The following is a 20604-nucleotide window of genomic DNA, read 5'->3' as shown; positions in this document are numbered from 1 at the left end:
TCTTACTCAGGCAGGTTGGGTGGCCTCCCTCTCTCGTCCTTTGACCTCTTTTGAAAAAGTCTTTGCAGAGGCCAAGTCTAGGAAGTGGTCCCTCTCGAAAATCTATAACGTTTTAATTACGGCTGACTTAGAGGGTAGACAGGCATTTAGGGGTGCATGGGAGGAGAGACTAGGCACAACCCTAGATGAGCGGGCTTGGGACTCTGTTTACTGGTCCATCTTTGGCGGGAAGCTCTATACTGCAGCTATGGAGCATAACTTTAAAATTCTCCACTTTTGGCACTGGCCGCACGCCTCTTTGTCTAAAATGTTTCCTGGGGTTTCTCCAAGCTGTCCCAGGGCTTGTGCTGGTAGAGGAACCTGGTTCCACATGTGGTGGGAGTGTCCGGTCATTCAGGTCTACTGGACAGAGTTACTTAGTCGGATCAAAGACATCCTGGGAACCTGTCCTGCCCTTCATCCCATGGAGATTTTATTGGGTACCCCTAGGCCTGGGTGTGAGGAATTCCATTTTTCCACGGTGATGAGTGTGATGCTGAGAGTGGGGAGAATGGCTTTAGCCCAGAAGTGGAAACGTTCTCAGGGCCCAACGAAGGCGGAATGGTTTCACAAACTTTTGTCAATTTTTACTTATGAGAAGCTCGCAGTTATTGCCAATGATAACATGCCATCTTTTTTGCAGGATTGGACTATTGTGCTTTTGAGTACGGACTGTGCAGCTTTGAGACTCTAAGATCCTGGGCCCTGTACGGAGCTTGATGATAGAAGGGGGGGTGGGAGTTGGTCTTTGAATGAGCTATGATGCCTGATGTTTGGTGTTTGTCTCGGACATTGCAGGTATTGGTATGCTGTTAAACAGCCATTGTTTGTATTGAGTCCTTGTCCCAGTCATGATGTGCCCTTTACCGTTGTTTATTGAACCCAGTGTAGCTCACTGTTAGGGGGGAGGGTGTGTTGGGAGGAGTAGGGGGGGGAGGGGTTGTTATAAGTTGTCCAGACTGGACCCTTTATAGAATTAAATATGTGTTGTTATTGTTACTGAATGAACTCAATAAATACAAAGTGGAGAACATTTATTTTATTCTTAACCACTGGCATTGCTCTTGGCCACTCTGTAGACCATCGTTCTTCACCTGCCAAGCCATTACAAAAGGGGAAAGACCATATGCAATTCAACTTTGGTCTCACCAGCCCAAACTGCTTTGCCACATTCCTTCTGCACGAGACAACAAGGATCCCAAACATGTTTCGGCCTTGTTTGGCCTCATAAGTGAGGAGTAGCATGGGTCTCTAGGCCCAGCAGGCACGGGACTCACATCTGGGCATACCCGTCCCACTGAAGGTGAGGGGCTACAGCAAAACAAAGGAGGGGATGGCTGGAAGGTTTAGATATGAAACCATCTCCAAGCTGGCAGCACCAAAATTCGAGTCTAGCAACATAATAACACTTACCATGCTTGCGTTATTACAGATGCCCAGTAAAAAAATGTCATGCCAAATAAATAGCTAGACTGGCTGCACCAAAATGCCAGTCTTGCCAGGTAATAATAATCATGCTTTCTTTATTGAAGATGCTCAGTAAAAAATGTCATGCCAAATAAATAGCTAGACTGGCTGCACCAAAATGCCAGTCTTGCCAGCTAATAATAATTATCATACTTGCTTTATTGAAGATGGTCCGTAAGACTGTCATGCTACAGTAAGAACTGGCTAGACTGCCTGTACCAAAAAGCCAATTTAGCCACGTAATAACCCTTATTATGCTTGCTTTATCAAAGCCTCCCAATACACAATGTCATGCGACAGCTTCTGTATTGACACATAGGAAGTACATTCTGTAACCTGGACAACCACAGAGCTTATAATTGTTCCTTTGTTCAAATCCTGAAACTGATAAGTTCAATATTTGGAACAAAAGACTGGGATGTCACACTGGCCATCACCAGCCAACCAGAGTCTTTTTCCAGCCAGTGCATCCTCCACTGCTGCCTGTTCTTGTTGCCATGGATCACCTTTTGTAGGGAAGAGGTATTTCTGCTAGTATTTGTAGCAGGTGTTCTTGAACACTAAACAAAAGTGCACAAAACTAAGCACATTACCAAGAACAGGTGGCGCAGACCAAAAAAGGATATAGGAATTGTCTTCACAGGTCCCTTGCATTTTTAAATTGGCTTCCATTCTATTCTTTTTACAATTATCCAATGGTTTCCATAAGCAGAAACATTACCTTAGATGATAATTTCAACATCTTTAAAATATAAAGCAGACAGTACTGAAAACTATATATTTAGATTATCACAAACGCCCTCATTTGGCATTTCACTGTCTTCTGCTTAAAATGTTGAAGCAATTTCCTCTACAATAGATGGCCTGTAGTCTGGGTTTTGCAATATTTTCAAGAACTTCTGAAGTTTCAAGAAGAGATTTTTTGGTGCCTAAATTGGAGATATTAGTAAAATGTTAATTTCACTAGGCAACTCAGGCTTTGATGGCGTACATTGCTTACATTTACATTGTGAAAAATTCAACACGTTTTTCCCAGAAGTACTGTCTGATGGGTCTGAGATATTTGAGAGTGGCAATGGGTTTTAAGCACGATGCATGGCACTGTGCCAGTGATTAATTCAAAGTCTGGCAACTGCACATACCGCCTTTCATGATTAGGGTTGCTGATGGTTGTTGATGTTGCAAGATCAAATCTGCCCAAGTAAATGTCACTTGACAGACTGGATCCCTTGATTGTGGTGTGGTCTGTATTTTGTGGTCTTTCGCTTTCTTAGGGATTTATGAAAAATTATAAAAATGTAATTTACAATGTGTGTCTGATGCCATTACTTTTAAAATGTATGTTTTGTTATAAACATTCTTGAAACATCTAGAGGAATTACTCTTTGAACATAATGACTAACAAAATATGCAATGGGGTAAAAATGGCAAGTTGAGCATCATTTTCATTACAAACGATAATAATAATGCAAGCGTAGTCCCTTGGTGTTTATCCTTGATTTTCTCTGAAAGGAATCTGTACAAAAGACCTTCAGCCATTGCCCATCTCAAACAAGATTTTGAAAAATCACAAAATGAGAATTATTGACATTACTACTGCACATAATATGTTAGGTTATTTGTGTGTATCACCACAGAAGAGAAAGTTGATCAAGAAGGTGGGGATACCATTTTCTGATTTGGGCGGTACAATTTCATAAACTTTTATTTTATTTTTCAGTATACTTTTATTGTGCTTAGTTCAAGTATGAACTTTTCACAAAATGACAGTAACATCTGTATATTAGTGAAAATAAAAAAATTAAATTTAACAAAGCATTCCATAAAACATTCATACAAAGACAATTTGCCCTGTACAATTTCATAGGTATAAATACTATTTAAATCTTCAGCAGTTTAGCAGTCTTGCAACCTGTAACCAAACTCTATAAAGTGCAATGTGAAGCGAAGCATTTTTTGATTTAAATAATGCGACCAAAATGAACTATTTTTTTATCTCATCGTACCAATACACTAATCTTTCTAAATTGCACATGTAAATACTCCCCAGAGACCAGCATTTGGTCATCACATGCCTTGATGTTTCCAGAATGTGCTTCAATTTACATATGCAACAGTATCTTTGATCTTGAGGTAACTTTAACTTAGACTCACACACGGTTAAAACAGGTAGATGATTAATTCGCAACCTCAAGATGAAGTTTCAAACTGCAGGGGACAAGCTTAATAAAAGATATCTCTGCATCACCTTAAAGTTTTGGATCGCCATTCTCAGCTTCGGATAGGTTTTTAATTTGGGCAGGTGGTCATGGTTCAAGTGCCAATCCCATAAAGCTGATTTCTTATCAACAGCTTGTTTGAGTCACAGAAAATCCCCCTCCCATTCACCTTCAGTTGACCATCCAATCGACTCAAACAATTCCTTATTTAAATTTCGAAGGTTCTTGTAAACAAATGTATGTTCCTTCATCTCATTGGCTCCAATAACACACATCAGAGGACACTTGGGAGAGCAAAGGGCTTTAGGAAACAGTTCTCTTTTTTTTTAAGGTCAAAGATAGTAAGCCCAATTCCAATCTCAGATATTCGATAGGCACAGAAGTGGAATTTAATAAACTGAACAAAAGACACGTTAGCCACAGATTAAGCACTACAACAAATACAATTGCATTTATTCAACAACACACTTATGCCAAGTATATCAGCATTGGGAGTAATGTGTCTGGAGGCACCAACAGTACAGTGGATCCCCCATCTCGTCCTGTGAACAAGAAATTAATAGGTCAAGAAGAAAAGAAACAGTTGTGACATCTTGATATTTTGCTAGCACATACATGAGAATAGTCCTAAACATTATCCAGCAACATAATAGCCAGCTTGCCTCCCCTGACCTTTACAAAAAAAGAAATTCTTAGTTATTTGACCACCGTGGCTGTCATAACCGTGGTGGTTGTGAGGTACCTAGGGGCACCAACAGCACGCTGCCTTCCCCGTCTTCTCCTGTAGAAAACAAATGAAAGGGTCAAAAGGAAAGGGTACAAATCAGACATGCATTGTATGACTGAGTCCTTGTTTACATCTACTTGCGTGACAGCCTTTCACTCTCTGGTGCCGGCCAATTACCAGATTAAGTGGCTTAACAATGAAAAGCAAAAAAGAGGGGGAATTGCTATTCTGTATTTTTTTTTAAAAAACTCTTGAACTTCAGAATTGTCACAACCTAAACTGGTTTACTACATCCCAGGTACTGACCTGCACATGTCAGTTCAACCCTAATGACCCATGTCAATTAATTCTATGTTACAGACCCCCAGGACCAGCTAGCCTCTTTTCAGACATTATGGATGCTTATTTGGGGACAGAAGCCCTCTGTCACTCAAAGCTAATCATTTTAGGAGATTTAAACATTTGGTGCAGTGAGTCTGAAGATGCTGACTGCCGACATTTGAAAGATATCCTTGAATCACATAATCTTTGTATTCTTTCTAACTTAGCAACACATAGACGTGGGCATTGTCGGGACCCTTTATTGTCGAGTGGCCTAAGTTTACACCACCTTGATAATGAGCCAGTTAGCTGGTCAGACCATTATATGGTACGTTTTACAATGGCCACTAACCACACTTCAGGTAGAATGATAGTAACTACAAGTTTAGAACTATGCCGCCCAAAAACAGCCCTCGATCGCATCAGTGTCCACAAGCTTTTGCGCAAACAACCAGCAGCACAATCCAACACTACTTGTGCAGCTCTATATAAAAACTTAATGCAACAGGTACAATTTAACCGTAACACCACGGCTCCTTTAAAAAAGGTGAAAGTGGCGCGAAATAGAAATAACCAATGGTATAAATTCTCAAGAGTCTATTTTGTAAAACTGAGAAAAAGTGACTCAGGGCCAGAGCTAATGCTGACCACATTAAGGTTAAGCTTGCATTAAAGACATACTAGGAAGATTGGCTAACTCCTTATGCCTTCAAAACAAGATCATCCTCAGACTACAGACGAAAATCCCTGTTCATGGCCATCAGAAATTGTTCTAATCCTATCAAAAGATGGTCAATGACTTGAATTAATTATTTTTAGAAAAAATGGACCAGATCAGATTTAACATTGATGCTCGGGCTGTATTCGCTCATATTGAGGCTGTCACTGATTAAACGGCAGACAATAAAGTGTTTGTATCTGAGTTTACCCTCTCGTTGTTGACAGAAAAAAGCATTGAGAAATGGATTGCCAACCTCAAACCCACTAACTACAGCTATGACTCCATTCTGGCCTATTTGGCCAAACAACAAGCGCATGCTCTTAACAAGCCCATACAGAACATGGTGAATACCTCACTAATTCAAGGCAATGAACTGTGGAATTAAAAAAATCATATCTTACCCCACTGTCAAAAAAGTCCACATTGGACCATAAAATACTATCCAATTATCATCCCATTGCATGTCTCTTATGGCCAGCCAAAATCCTTCAGAAAATTGTGACCACACAATTGCAGAGTTTACTGGAAGAAAACAATGCGCTGGGCTCTTGCCAATCAGGATTTAGGCCAGGCGATGACACTGAGAAAGTCCGCCTTTGACACAGTTGACATTGGCATACGCAAATCCAGATTGCTATCAGTGGCACGTGTATCTGAAGAGCCATTAAATGGTTCAATTTGTTTTTGACTGACCACTCCCAACAGGTTAAGGCAGGTCCCTACCTATCTAAAGCACTGCCAGTAACCTGCGGAGTGCCACATGGGTCATCTTTGTCACCTTTACTATTTTGTGTGTATATCCAGCCACTGCTTAACATCTTTGGCCAATATGATTTGCCGTATCATTCATATGCTGCTGATATGCAGATTTATGTCCAATTAAAGCAACCTTAGGAGGCAGTTCAGCGAGTCTTAAAGAGCGCAGAAAAAACAAATTCTGAATGCTAGAAACTAAACTTTAATTGAACCCCTCTAAAACCGAGATTATTGTCTTTGTTGCCAAAAAGAAATTGGCTAACATGTTACATCTGGTTCCCTGCCCAACCTTGTTTGGAATTGCAACCAAATACACCCAGCCAGTACACAATCTGGGCTGCATTTGGCAGTCCAGTTTGAGCTGCAATTTACAAGTTAATCAAGTCCTTCTGTTTTCAATTGAAACTTCTTAAACCTTTACTTCCACTTATTTCTGAGAAGGATCGTCCCGTTGTGGTAGGAACCCTCACAAACCCCATACCAAACTATTGCAATGCCCTTCTATAGGGCATGCAGAAATATCAACTCCAACGTCTTCAGGTGGCCCAGAACTCAACAGTGCGATTGATGTTTTCACTACAATGGAAAACATTGATTTCAGAGTTCGGGAGAGGTCTTCATTGGCTGCTAGTACAGCCGCGGATACAGTTCAAGATTTTATATCTTGTTTTTAAGCGCATCATGACCTCGCCCCAACCTACATGACATCTAACATTGTAACCCACTGTCCCACTCGTACATTGCAATCCATGGGACGAGGCTTGTTAATAATTCCCCCCTCCAGAACCACCACCAGGGGAGACAACTGCTTCTCTCTTGTGGGCCCCAAGCCTACAATTCTCTTCCACAACAGTTCCAGAAAATGAATTCCCTTATCCACCTTCAGGAAGCAATTGAAAACTTACCTGTTCAGATAAATCTCTGGGCTACCCCAAAGCAGGTTCATCGATGTCTACCCTACTTAATTTCTCTCTGCGCCTAGATGCAGTTCTCTGCCAGGCTCCCCTTGTGGATATGCATGTTATAAATATAAGTAAAATAAAATCATACATCTAGAGGTGGTAAACGTGTCTTTTCATGAAAACAATCAATACTGTACTTAATGACTGATTATTATGTGGAATAAACACTGGTACAGCATTAGCAAGCAATCAAACATTTTTAGATAGCCTTCTTTGTGAAATTGATTGACTCGTACATCTCAGCGCTGAAGAGATGGCTGCATGCATGGTAACAATTGCCGCTTTTATCTAATAAGATTTCTTTCATTTGTTTATCCATCTATATAATCTGGTTGAATGCCTCAGTTCAGTAGCAATTGTTGGATTAGAGAACTATCTCTAGTTTTATGGCTGGTTTTGGACATAGTGTTAGGATAACCAATGACAACACAAGATGTCATTTTACTAACAAATGCAAAATCTGCAATGATAAGTGCGATGATTGCGCGTGCCATCATTGGGGCCGGGTTGTACTATTGTGCCAGCCTCTTACTGGGTATCACCAAGGGGGAGCGGTTCCGGCTCCAGGTCATTGAGAATCACGCTGTGCGTATTGTGGAAGGGCTACTCAGGACAGGCCATGTCTCCCCCGCGAGAAGAGCCTTACATTGGCTCCCAGTGAGTAGTCCTATCCTGTTCTGTGTACACTGTATTATTACCCATCGCTGTCTCTATGGTCAGGGGCCTGAGTACCTGGCTAAAAGTACCTCATGGTTACCAGCCCACAGAACATTGCGGTCTACCAACACCTGTCTTTTGGTAACTCCATGTGCCAAATTCTCCTGTGTGGCACAGGGGTTCTTTCCACATGCAGCCCCCATACTTTGGAATGCACTTCCACTTGATTTGCGAGCATCTTCATCTTTATTCAGTTTTAAACGGAGGCTGAATACTATTCTGCTCAGCTGACCTGTTTCACTGTTTCCATGATTTGCTGCTGCTGATCTCTCCTCTCTCCTCTCTTTTTGTTGATCGTTGTCTGTTCTTTTAAGCACCTCTATGCCGCAGGCCTTTTTGTTTTGTGCTATACAAATAAAATAAATAAAAACAAAAATAAGACATGCTTTTGAGTAAATAAAACGTAGATTGAGAAAATAAGACACTAAAAATAAATATACTACAGAGTATGGCAGTCCTGTTGATCAATGTCACAATTCAAACTGATATCCTGTGCAGGTCCTATTCAAAATGATTCTGTTGGTTAATCTTTGAAGTTACAAGAATGGATGAGGAGAAATATCGGTACATCAATGCAATTTTAGCCCTTACAAATCTGAGACAAAATGGTGCTTACCTTTCGTGCTTGCTGTTGAAGAAAAATTCTGTCTTGGCTAATAGTGTGTAGCCAGTCGAATCTGTCGTAATGAATGTAGAAAATGCTGTCTTGGCTAATAGCGTGTACCCAATCGAATCTGTCGTAGTGAATGTAGAAAATGCGGTCTTGGCTAATAGTGTGTACCCAATCGAATCTGTCGTAGTGAATGTAGAAAATGCGGTCTTGGCTAATAGTGTGTACCCAATCGAATCTGTCGTAATGAATGTAGAAAATGCGGTCTTGGCTAATAGTGTGTACCCAATCGAATCTGTCGTAATGAATGTAGAAAATGCGGTCTTGGCTAATAGTGTGTACCCAGTCGAATCTGTAGTACTGAATGAAATTCGGATGCAAGATTTGTAGAGTAGCGTTTTTGTGTAGTCCTATTGCTGTACATCAGACATTCATTGCTTTCATAGATTACTCGAGAAGGTACTTGGGATCCTCTGAACAGTGACTTTGTAAGTCAATACACTACTCATCCCAACAACCATTATGTGCCCCATCTAACATTTTACATATTAAAAAGGTTTGCTTAGCATGACATTTCTTGTTCATTTTTAAACCAGTATCAGCTTTCTGATTTTGAATATGAAGTGTCCTGGTGCAGAGAAGCCATACATGAATTTGGAAAGCAGCAGATGAAAGTACATTTTACTCACCCTTTCCCTTGAAAGGGCATTCGTACCTCATGTATTAAAGTTGTTATTACAGCCCGTATGATTATTTTAATCTGTAAACATAGCAGTGTTTGGGGAGGGAGCAAGTCATAAGCACTGCTCAGCAGAACAAAATCTGCATCACTCTATGAATGACCACTTAGATTCAAGTGCTTTACGTCATCTGTTGTTGTTTTATGGCCTGGCTGTGTTTTCTGCAATTCCAAGGCTCTTCTGTGCTTTCTCAATTGTTTACTTTAGAGTTAGCATGCCTGAGTGAGATCTTAAGAGAGGATAATACAAATGAATAATTAATTAGTAGAGCGCTAGTTTCAATTTCTGGATATGCCTCACGTGAATCTAGAGGGCCTTTGCAGTTCACACATGTCATCCTTTAAATATAAGGCACACACATGAATCAAGGGACATTTGCTAGCTAGGTGTTCATACTGTTCATTCTGGAGCAGTACTTCCAGTGTTTTCCTTCTGATATCCAGTGATATTTATTTGCCCAGTTCACATGGACCAGCATTGTAGTGGATGTGGAGGGGATTCATAAGGTAACCATATTTAGCATTAAATGTCCACAACTCTCCCAAACCCCCACCATAAAAAGAAATAATCAAATATGTGGCATCCTAAAATCCTTCCACGTGAGCCTTATGTATTTCCAACTCCCCCCTAGAATGCATAAAACACACATTCCTGGCTTAATCGCACCTACCCTGTTCAAACACTGCCGGCCTCCGTGGATAAAACATTGCCCGGTGTGCTGTCACCCATTCCCAACTGCTTGATCTCTTTCCTCAGCTTGGCTAGTGCCAAAGCCTTGCCAGTGTTTGAAGTCTGCAGGAGATTCTTACCAGCCCATATCTACTGCTAAGCACGGCCCTGCTGTATGAGAACTCCAAGAGATTGCTCAAGCTCAATAGCAGGTAGGAGGTCAGTATAAGTTAGGACCTGCTCCAGAGTTAACACACTGCTTTTAAAATATGTCCTTGCACCCATAGAACATGGTACTCAATTTATCAACCATGTATGCAACAAATTCTAAGTTTAATTTGCTGATATTCAAAACAGCAACCTGCTGAGTACACATACGTACAGGTCTTAACTGGTCTTTGGGGCGCCACACAGTTCCAGAAGAGCCGCAACATATTGCTTTTTTAGGGATATATGGGCACAGTGTTATAAGTCAGGGCAATGTGCAGCTGGCAGTTTCTGTTAATATTAGCCATTGTCCAGGCCCCCATGGCAGTTCAAATATAGGCATATGCCAATAGCAAATTGCACACATTTCCAACAACACTGCTTATGTTTACTTAATCATGAGGTGTGATTTCAAAAGAGCAGAGAACAGTTCATGAATAACAAGATGTTACGAATTTTTTTTATCTCAAAATATAACATTATTAGAATTGAAACATTTACATTCACTTATTAAAACAGAAACTCGAGATAACTTTGATCCTTTCAAAAAATAGAGTCTGTGCTCTTCTGATGTCGTCTAAAGTCTTAAAAGGATTATAAAATCTAAAAGAACGCAGATGCAAAGTATAGCACACGCAGTGACCATTCAACACACTTTCACGTCGGTTGTGACTCCAGCATGGTATGCCACAGGACACGGCAATCTATTGAAATGAAATAGAATGTTCATTTATTTGACTAGCAATGCAGAAAATGGATGAAGCTAGTAATGTTCGACAATGAGACTTGATATTAGCCACGGCAGTCATTCATAACTAGGCATCAGATGTAGCCTGACTTCCAACCACAAGATGATACCAGGCTCTGACAGGCCTCTATGGCAATAGGGAAATGTGAACAGTGCAGGGGAAACATATTAGTGTCGGGATTTTCTTATGGTCAAAGTGGGCCATTTGTAAGAGCTAATTCACTGTGCTCCTACTAAATTTGACGAGTGCCGCTGAACAAATATTCTTTGGAATGCACAATTTTAAAGATATTTTGCCTAAAATTCCATTTCGGGCACTACACAAAAAGACTGTCACAAAAGGAGTGAATAGCCATTTGCGAGTGTGGGCTGCTTTTTCATTGTTCATCGTGATAGTTACATTCCCCAGTCCACCTCTGAGTGATACTCCAAAAAACATTTGATTAATTGTGAGTCATGAACAACCATGTATACTAAACTGATATACATCTATATTACAGGTGACAATAGATGGGTGGCGGTGGATGAGTGGATGAATGGATTCCAAACGTGACACATGAAGGAGGGTATGGGTTAATAATGCATCACATTGTTCCATCCAACAAATGATTGCCATTTGAGCTGGTTAGAGTACAGTAATGTTTGAGCAATATTCCTATATATTTGATGCAATGCTTACTCGTTAGTGGGGATTGTGACGATTCACCAGGTGTCGTCACTTCTCCCGAGGGAGGAGCCCTTTTCTATGAGGCTAGGGAGGTGAGGCTACTACTCAATAGTCCCCAAAGGGGTGGTAATATGCGGGAGAATCTCATAGGGAGCAACTCCCCTCCTGGTGATAAGGGTATCCACCTGGGAAAAAGCCTCCCTAAAGCCCAGTCACACAACCCCCTACACTCATGGCCACCCTTTTCTCCCAACATTGGATAATGAAATCATGTGTTATTTTAAAGCCATGACTCTGACAAATGTAAAGCATACTAGGATGAAGAAGAACATGAGAATCTTATGGAATAACCATATGCAAAGTCAGCCAAGTACTGCAAAGAGGTGGCTCACTGGAGGCATGAAGAGTGCAAGGAGACTTTCCAAGATGCTGTTGACATTACACCAGAGCAGAGTCAACACTATAAAGGAGAAAGCAAATACAGGCTAGGGAGCTCTCATCATGGAAGCCAGCACCACGCGAGTCCTGGCCGGAAGATTTAAATTGGGAGGATCAGAGATGCAGACAAACTGTTCCTCCAGACGGAGGCCGTAAAGAATGGGACGCTGATACAACATCCCAGGAGCTGGCTAGGAGCAGACTCACCGAATGGAAGAAGCAATCGAGGTGTTGCACGACTTTATAAAGGTGGACCGTGAGGTCTGTAAACAGTGGCAAGACCACCAGCTGAAGCCTGCTGCAGAGCTGCGCAATGTGTCAGAAATCACAGTGAAAGGAACCCGAGACCCGGGGAAGAACCGGAGCCGTGTACCAACAGAGAACAAGGTAATGAGAACAACAGGAAAACCGGGTGGGATCCAGGAAGCCAAACCAAGAAGCTAGAGTGCATCAGGAGTTATCTCCCGCGCCACAGTGGTGACAACCCGTACCATACCAATGAGCCACAGGGCATCAGGAGTCATCTCCCTCGTCGCAGTGCTCACCCCAATAACACTGAGCAAGCAGATTGTCGGGAGTCATCTTCCTCATTGCAGTGGTCTACCCAATACTGCTGCCCAAGAAGAGTGGAACAGGAGTCATCTCCCTCATCAGAGTGGTAAATGAAAGCTAAATAAGGCTTTGAGTTTTTCTACTTACTGGAAGGAGTTAAAGAGACTAATTAAAATTGTATGCAAGTGTGCTTAAAGATCACTATGGAGAACTTTTATAGAAGGACCAGTATAAGGGAGTCATTGCCCTGGTCCTTTATGATGGAACAATGAAGATGCTACTTCTACTATAAGATGGAACAAGAAACCAGAAGAAGGGAGTCCTTCTCCTGGTGAAGGAAACACAAACTTCACTAAAGTTAAAGAATTATGTTTATAGTGTAAGGGTTAGATTAGTAGGTTTCTGACTGGGAACATTTTGCCAAATCTCTAAAGTTGTCCTAGTTTAAGGCAGGGCAAGCCCCTTAGAACTATGGAAAGATAGGTTTCTCTGTTGATTTAATAAAAGATTGCAGCCATGGAAGATGACCTCCCCTTCTCACTCTACTTCTTCTGCACCCTCACAGTACCTGCGGACGAACAGTGCTCCATAGGTCAAGCTTCAATGTTATCAGCATACACATAGAGGAATGCGTAAGACATGCTGACCTAACCTCCTCTTGAAGACTGATACTGATGCATCGCTGTGGGGAAAGATCCTTCAGCAAGAATAGCACGCCACGTCAAATTCTCCGGACAACAGCTGTCTTCATGTAATGTGGGCATCAGTGGACACTGCTGACAATGGTGCTAAGTATATATATTATCCATATCATGTATGGAGATTTTATTGACAAAAATTTGAAAGCAGTAAATTTAGTCGACCTTAATTTACAGGAAAGACCATGAAGCCGCTATCACTAACAGGTTGGCAGTCCATTGTTGAAGAATGGCTGAATGGTTGGGTTCAGAGGCGGGGCTGTCTGTGCAGTTCATTCCCAGTACTGTAGCAACAGGAGGGGTATGGGTGCTAGGTCTAAATAGCTGAGAATGGGTAAGAGTTGCCTGCAGTACTCAGTGACGTAACAGCATGAATGCAAATCTCATCAGTGTTTCTACATTGTCTGCTTTGCACATCCAGTGAGCCACTCGGCATGTGATGAGAGGGGCTTGCCCCAGTGGCTTCTGCGACCAATCCAGCTGCGGCACTGTGTGACCTGACCCAGATCTGCCATACCTGCATCACCAGCACACTGTAGATAGACGCATGATGAGATTATTAATTTGAAGTAAACCATCTGTTCCTTCCTTAAGCAAAAATATATATATTTGGAAGGATTGCTCAGGGGTAACATACTTGCTTTGGGAACAAGAGGATGCAGTGCAACATGGGTTCAGTTCCTGTTCCAGTGCTTAGAAACTGTAGGAGGCTGGCATTAAGCAAGATATAAAGGACCAAAGAAAATAATAAAATGGGCCTTTTCTAGGGGTGATGTCATAGAGCTGCTGCTGCTGTTTACATTTTCAAATAAAAAAAACTGCAATTACTGTGCGCTGCAACAAATCCTTCCCCTCCATCTCCCATCTAACAAAAAAATGTGGGTTACTTACCAAATAGGAAAAACAGAAAAGTGATGGCTGAAAGGTTTCAAATCCTTCATAACCACTGGCACAGCTCTGGGTAACCTTCCAAACCATCGTTTTTCAGCCTGACAAACCACTACAGAAGGGGAAAGACCATATGCAAATCATGCTTGGTCACACCCCAAAAGGGCCAGTCCAGCCCGAATTGCTGGGTCACATCCCTTCTGCACGAGACCACAAGCATCCCCAGACATGTACCAGCCTCATTGGGCGTCAGGAGCGAGGAGTTGCTTAGGTCTCTAGGCCCAGCAGGCTTTGCTAGGGATGATGTCGTCGAGCTGCTGCTTAAATTGTAAAATAAAAAACCCTGCAATTACTGTGACCTTCAACACATCCCCTTTTTGTATCCCATCTAGCAACAACAAATGTGGGTTACTTACCAACAAAATAAGCAAAACAGACAGAACGGTGATCGCGGTCAAGATTCAAATCATTCATAACCACTGGCACAGCTCTGGTGGGCGGCCCACCACGCCATAATTTCTCAGCCTGCCAAGCCACTACAGGAGGGGAAAGACCGTATGCAAATCAGTCTTGCCTCCCCAAAAGGGGTAATCCAGCCCGAACTTCAAGGTTGCGTCACTTCTGCATGAGACCACAAGCATTTCCAGACGTTCCAGCCTCATTGGAGATGTTGCTGCTGTTTACATTTTAACATAATGAAACCTGCAATTACTGTGACCTGCAACACATCCTTCCCCTCTAACTCCCATTTAACAAAAAAACTGTGGGTTACTTACCAAATAAGCAAAAGCAGAAAGGTGATGGCTCCAGACCATCGTTTTTCTGGTTGGACTTGTGGTGGTCAGTTGCTGTTTCCAGTCTATGGCCAGACACCTGGCAGGCACTGGATGTCTGCGCTTTGGGCTTTAGGCTTCTTCAAGATGTTCTGTCTGTTTACAATTTAGCCCGAGTGATGTACAGTAGTCCAGGTTGTTGTGTTAGACGTCTGCTTTCATTCACAGTAATTTGGTAATATGGGCCTTTACACACTGATATTAATGCTACATATGGTTATACTTTCATGGAAGTAATGTATATCATGTTATAGTGATATCTTAACCATATGTTTCTTAGTGTACTGAGGAACAATGCTATGTGATGCCACTTCCATTTCGTTCAAGGGGAGAAAGGTTGTGTGCCATCGCTTCCTGTGATGTCACTTGGGGTGAGGCCAAAAATCACTTCCTTCAATGTCATCAGAGGTCAGGGTTTGTGTGATGTCACTTCTGCTACCCCCGGCATTTTGGTGAAATTATGTCCCTATTGCCTAAAAGAGATTTGTGACAGCAAGTCTCAAGATCCAGCCATGAAAAATAAAGTGAGAACTGCGAAAGACTGTGTTGATTTGCTTTGGAGGCAAGAGCGTCTTCCATGTTCATGGTGACACGTGATTGTTTAAAGGTGTTGAGAGAGTATTTTCCTCTGATGGCTGCACGCATTAACATCAGAGGTGTCCTATGGCTTAGGCCATGAGAGCAATCGATTTTCAGTTTTTTGGGAGTGACTGGCCATTACCACAAGAGGGCTGTGTGAACAAGGGTGGGTTGTAGTGTTTAAATCATAAAAAAGTAAGCAGTGATCGTAGAAACCATTACTAAAGTACATTGCTATGCGGTGTGGAGCAAGTACACCAACCATTTATGGGGAAATATGAGTGGGCAGACCATTCCTTTGGCAAGATGAAAAGATGCAAATGTGGACAACTGAATGCCCCAGAGGAGTTTTTTGTGTAAATGGTAGATGTTAGAGGTAGAATCTCACTTTGACTACCTGGATATTTGTTTGACAATACAATAGGGTGTGGGCAGCCAGTGTAAAGACCCCTCATATCTATCAACAGAAGTCTGCCACTGTGGCTATATATGGTGCTGGCCTCTGGGGATATGCATCATGTGCCATGGTGTCTGTAGCTGAAAATTCCTTCCTTAGAAACCTCTCTTCATTGCCGAATGGGACTCTGATTGGACCCTCTTGTCTAGAGATTGCTGTTTGCCCTATTACCAATCATATCAGTCTCTTACCAATTACATGTTGGAATAGTCTATGGGTAAACCCGATACCGGAGTATACCAAGCTACAATGACAAATATTTTAGGCTTCAATGCTTGTATAAATATATGTGGCTGGCCAGGGTGAAAAAAATTATCTTTATACACAATGGGCTTTACAGCCCTGTGGGAGTCTCTACGATTACTAGGAATTCTATTATGGAATTGAAGGCGAGATTTAGGAATGTAAGCAATGAGGCGTTGTTTGGTAACCTGGACAACTGTGAAAGATATCCTGATATACAAACACATGGATATATGGGGGATGGAGGCGTATGCTGCCCAGGAACACAACATTAGGGCAGAAAGCTATTTTAGATTTGGGACCTCTGAGCTATTGATCTGCTAAATCCGGCATGGAGCCATGGGCCGAAGGATTGAATGCGATAATAAGACTCTTGAGACTGCGGTGCACTTGGTACTCTTCTACCGGTGGAGAAGAGCCCTTGTTCACTTTATTTGCAGGGCTTGCTAAGACCTTAAAATGTTAATTGCTTGTGTCTTTGTACAGCTATGTCTTATTTTATGGATTGTGGGCTACGCATTATATTTTAGTGGGTATTTCCATGACAGTATTCTGCTCTGCTATATTTGAGCAGATTTAGCGACACAAAAAAGTGACAATAACGATGATGAAAAGGATTGCGAGCAAGAAAAAAAGTGGTATGGATTGGGAGAGAAAGAGTAAATAAGGAGGGGGAAAAAGAAAAGATAGAGGAGGGGCTAGTGAGACAAAAAGACTGTGCTCGAAAGAGATTGTGACTGAGACACTCAGATTAGGATGAAGGAGAACGACTACTACAAAGAGGATGGACTTGTGTAAGGATTTTGGTGAATGATTGTAAAGAAAGATAAGCACTGTGCCAAAGGACTGTGATTAAGGAGAAGGATCGATGAAGGAGAAATAATTGGACTGTGACAAAGGAAAGGGCCTGTGACCAAAGATGGTGATAAAAGAAATGGACTTTGATGAAAGGAAAAAGACTGTGATGAAGGACTAATGAAGGTGAAGGGCTGTGATAAAGCACTATTATGAAGCACTCTGCTGAAAGAGAAGGACAGTGATGAAGAACTCTGATGAAAGACAAGGACTATGATGGAATGTGACAAAGGAGAAGGACTATGGCAAAAAACACATTAAAGGACAAGGTCTATGGCAAAATCTATTAGCAGTCTTGCAATCAATTTTCGATCAGGTTAAAGCACCGAAACAGCAGCGTCTGATACAATTGATTATGAGGTATTAATCTAAGCGCTATCACATAGAATGGGCATTGGTGGGTCAACAGTGAAGTAGATCTGCTCATATTCGACAAACCACCACCAATTAATTTTAATGGATGACAATCGTTACGACGCTCATCCAGTACCACTTGGAGTACTTCAAGTATCAACTTTATAACCTGTTCTTTTTAAATTGTATATGGAGCAACTTGGTGATACTGGGGCCCATTACAAGTTTGGCGAACTGGGAATAAGTGGTGGTAATTCTGTTAGTTCGACTTGTCCCGCACCGCCAAAAAACAGGTTTGCCCATGGGATGGCCTGATTTACCTCGAGCCAAGAGCTGGAGGTAAGTCACCCCACCAGCAATAAATAGCCGGTATTACCGGCATCAGCATCTGAGGATCAAGATGTGTTTTTTTGAGTAGAGGAATAATCAGAGAGTGCTTAAGAATAGATGGGAATAGGCTCCAGGGGAAATAAATATTGGCTACCAAGGTCAAATAAAGGGAGACAGAAGGGAGGACCTCCTTAATTAGAAGCTGATTTCAACCTCCTGGTAGAATGATGTCAGAGGCCACACAACTGGGAAATGTATGCCAGACCTGAACTGGAGCAGAGAACTATATATGGGGGCTGGACAGGTTCAAGGTACGCCTAGATCAGAGATCTTACGATGAATGGCCACGATTATATCCTGAAAGAAAAGAGAGAGAAAGTCACATACCTCTTGGGATGGCAGAACAGGGATGGAAGGAGGGGCAGAGGAGAGCGACTGAGCCAGTTTGAACAGGTCGTGCATAGAATTCACAGCCAATTCGACCTGTGACGTGCAATAGGCACACTTAGTATCAATAATGGTTCTTTGGTAAGCAGCAGAGGCTTTGTGAAATGACAAGCAGGCAAGGGGGCAGTGGGAAATACGCCACTTGCGTTCAGCCTGTATTCGCAGGAGCCGGAGGGCAGCGAGCTCAGCCGAAAACCAAGGTTCTGAGGGACGACCCCGAGGCTTGACTGGATTAAGTGGAGCCAGTAAGTCAGCCAAGGAGGTAAGAGTAGTAGAAAAGGAAGCCAAGTCATGAGGGATACAAGAGGCCAGAAATGTATTGATGTTAGAGGAGATGTCATTGCGTAGAACAGGGGACCAGCAGCGAGAAGGGGTACAGGGAAGGACAGGAATGGTAGCTGATGGAGGTATGTTAAATGTGAAAAGAATTACAACATGATCGAGGCAAACAGAAGATCAAAGGTTTTGCCATGAGAGTGGGTGGGGCCAGTCTGCTGTTGGAGCCAAGACCTGATGGGCCACCTGAAGGCCTGTGGGGACGTTAGGATGCAAACTGAAATCCCTCAGCATGACCAGATCATGATAGCGTGCCTTCAAGTCAGTCACGACATCAAGAAAAGGTAAGACAAATGAGGGATCCACCCCCGGGGCGGCAGTAAAGCAAGAGCATCTAAAGGGTGCAAGATGGAGAAACCACAATTTGCGCCAGACAGGCCTCCATTCTCACAGAATCCGAGATCAGTGAGCAGAGAAAAGAAGAACGATAAATCAAGGCCCAGGATAAGGCAAGTCCCTGTCAAGTCGGAGGATGGAATAACCCAAAGAAAGAGGCTGGGCGAGAAGGTGGGCCGTAGAGGCAAGAATCCAAGTCTCGGCCACGCATACTAGATCCGGGGAGTGCTCATGTAAAAGTTTGTAGCATGCCAAAGCATGAGCCCCTAATGTTTGAGCATTAAAAAGGAGGCACTTGACTACAGTCACCAGCTCAGCCGGTGAAAGTGAGGCAGTGTTAACTGAGTGAACCCAGTCAGTGGGTAGGAGTGTGGCGGCCACAACAACAAATCTCAAGAGGATAGCTCTGGGGCAACACGCTCGCCTTGGAAGCAAGATGACACAGTGTAACACAGGTTCGATCCCCGGGTCCTCGCTTAGAAACCTCTGGGTATTAAGAGCGTTATAAATAACCAATTATATATTATATATATAATCCCACCTGAAATATTGAGCAGCAGAGGTGGTGCAGGCTGCCGTCACAGATGGGCAGGACATTGGCCGGACCCCGTGCGGGAGAGGTGCTTCCACTGCGCCTGTCCGCTGTGCCTCCATGGAAACACTGAAGATGAGCGGCATGTAATATCGCCGGGAGCCAATAGGCTGTTGTTGAGGATGAGCAACAACGAGGAAAGACTTGCGATTTGTGTATGCTGCGAGAGATGTTGGAGGCCAGGCAACCTCAGACCACACAGTGTAGTTCCAAGGAACGGAGGAGAAAATAATAATGCAGTAAATAAATAAAATAAATAATTAAAGTAATTAAAAGCAAGCTGAGTGCACAAATCAATAATGAGAAAAGGCGTCCAGTCAAACGCCAAAGGCGCAAGATAAAACAAAGCCTCTAAAATGAGCAACAGACAATTAATAACAAATCAGAATGCAAATAAAACCCAATGATAACAGAACAGAGTAGAGCAAAGCACGACATCCAGCTAATCGACTCACCTTTTAGTCAGAGATCCATAAGAGGCACAAACAGCCAATCGGTTGGTGTTGAGGAGGAGAAATAGCGAAGAAAGACTCGCGACGTGTATGCAAGTGAGAAATGAAATTAAAGCAGCCCTGTCGAGTGCAATGCCCTGGGGAGATGCAGGAGGACAGTCAACCTCAGACCGCACAGTGCGTTTACAAGGAACTGAGGGGAAAAGAATAATGCAGTAAATAAATAAAATAAATAATTAAAGTAGTTAAAAGCAAGCTCGATGCACAAATCAATAATGAGAAAAGACGCAGAGTCAAACGCCAGGGGTGTGAGATAAAACACAGCCTCTAAACGGAACCAAAGATAATTAAAAACCAATTAGAATGCAAATACAACACAATGCATCCAGCTAATCGACTCACCTTTGAGCCAGAGAGCCATAAGAGGCAAAACCAGGCAATCTGCACTGTACTGCACATTCTCAAAAATGCACACTGAATATTGGTTGTATCCACTACTGACACACCCTGCAACTATTCAATACTTCTCATGTTTGCATTTTGTCCCACATTTGTGGGGCCAGCACAATAAAAACAACTCTGGAAAGCTGAAGTGCACGTTAAATATCGCACAAAAACAAAAACTATCAGCGCAATCAATTCCC

At 42.5% G+C, this 20604-nt stretch overlaps 1 long non-coding RNA gene across 1 annotated transcript; it reads right to left on the bottom strand.

Annotated features, from left to right (window-relative positions):
• Positions 1-4091: 4091 nt before the first annotated feature.
• LOC138510113 (uncharacterized) lies at positions 4092-19590 on the bottom strand. Its single transcript, XR_011280321.1, has 2 exons — positions 19458-19590; positions 4092-8275 (listed from the first exon to the last, which is right to left on the bottom strand). It is a non-coding gene; the product is annotated as an uncharacterized lncRNA (long non-coding RNA).
• Between the last annotated feature and the right edge of the window lie 1014 nt (positions 19591-20604).

This window comes from Ambystoma mexicanum, chromosome 6p, assembly GCF_040938575.1.
Source record: "Ambystoma mexicanum isolate Mex_15411 chromosome 6p, UKY_AmexF1_1, whole genome shotgun sequence".
Taxonomy (NCBI): Eukaryota; Metazoa; Chordata; class Amphibia; order Caudata; family Ambystomatidae; genus Ambystoma; species Ambystoma mexicanum.
This window is presented reverse-complemented; position numbering and strand designations above follow the sequence as displayed.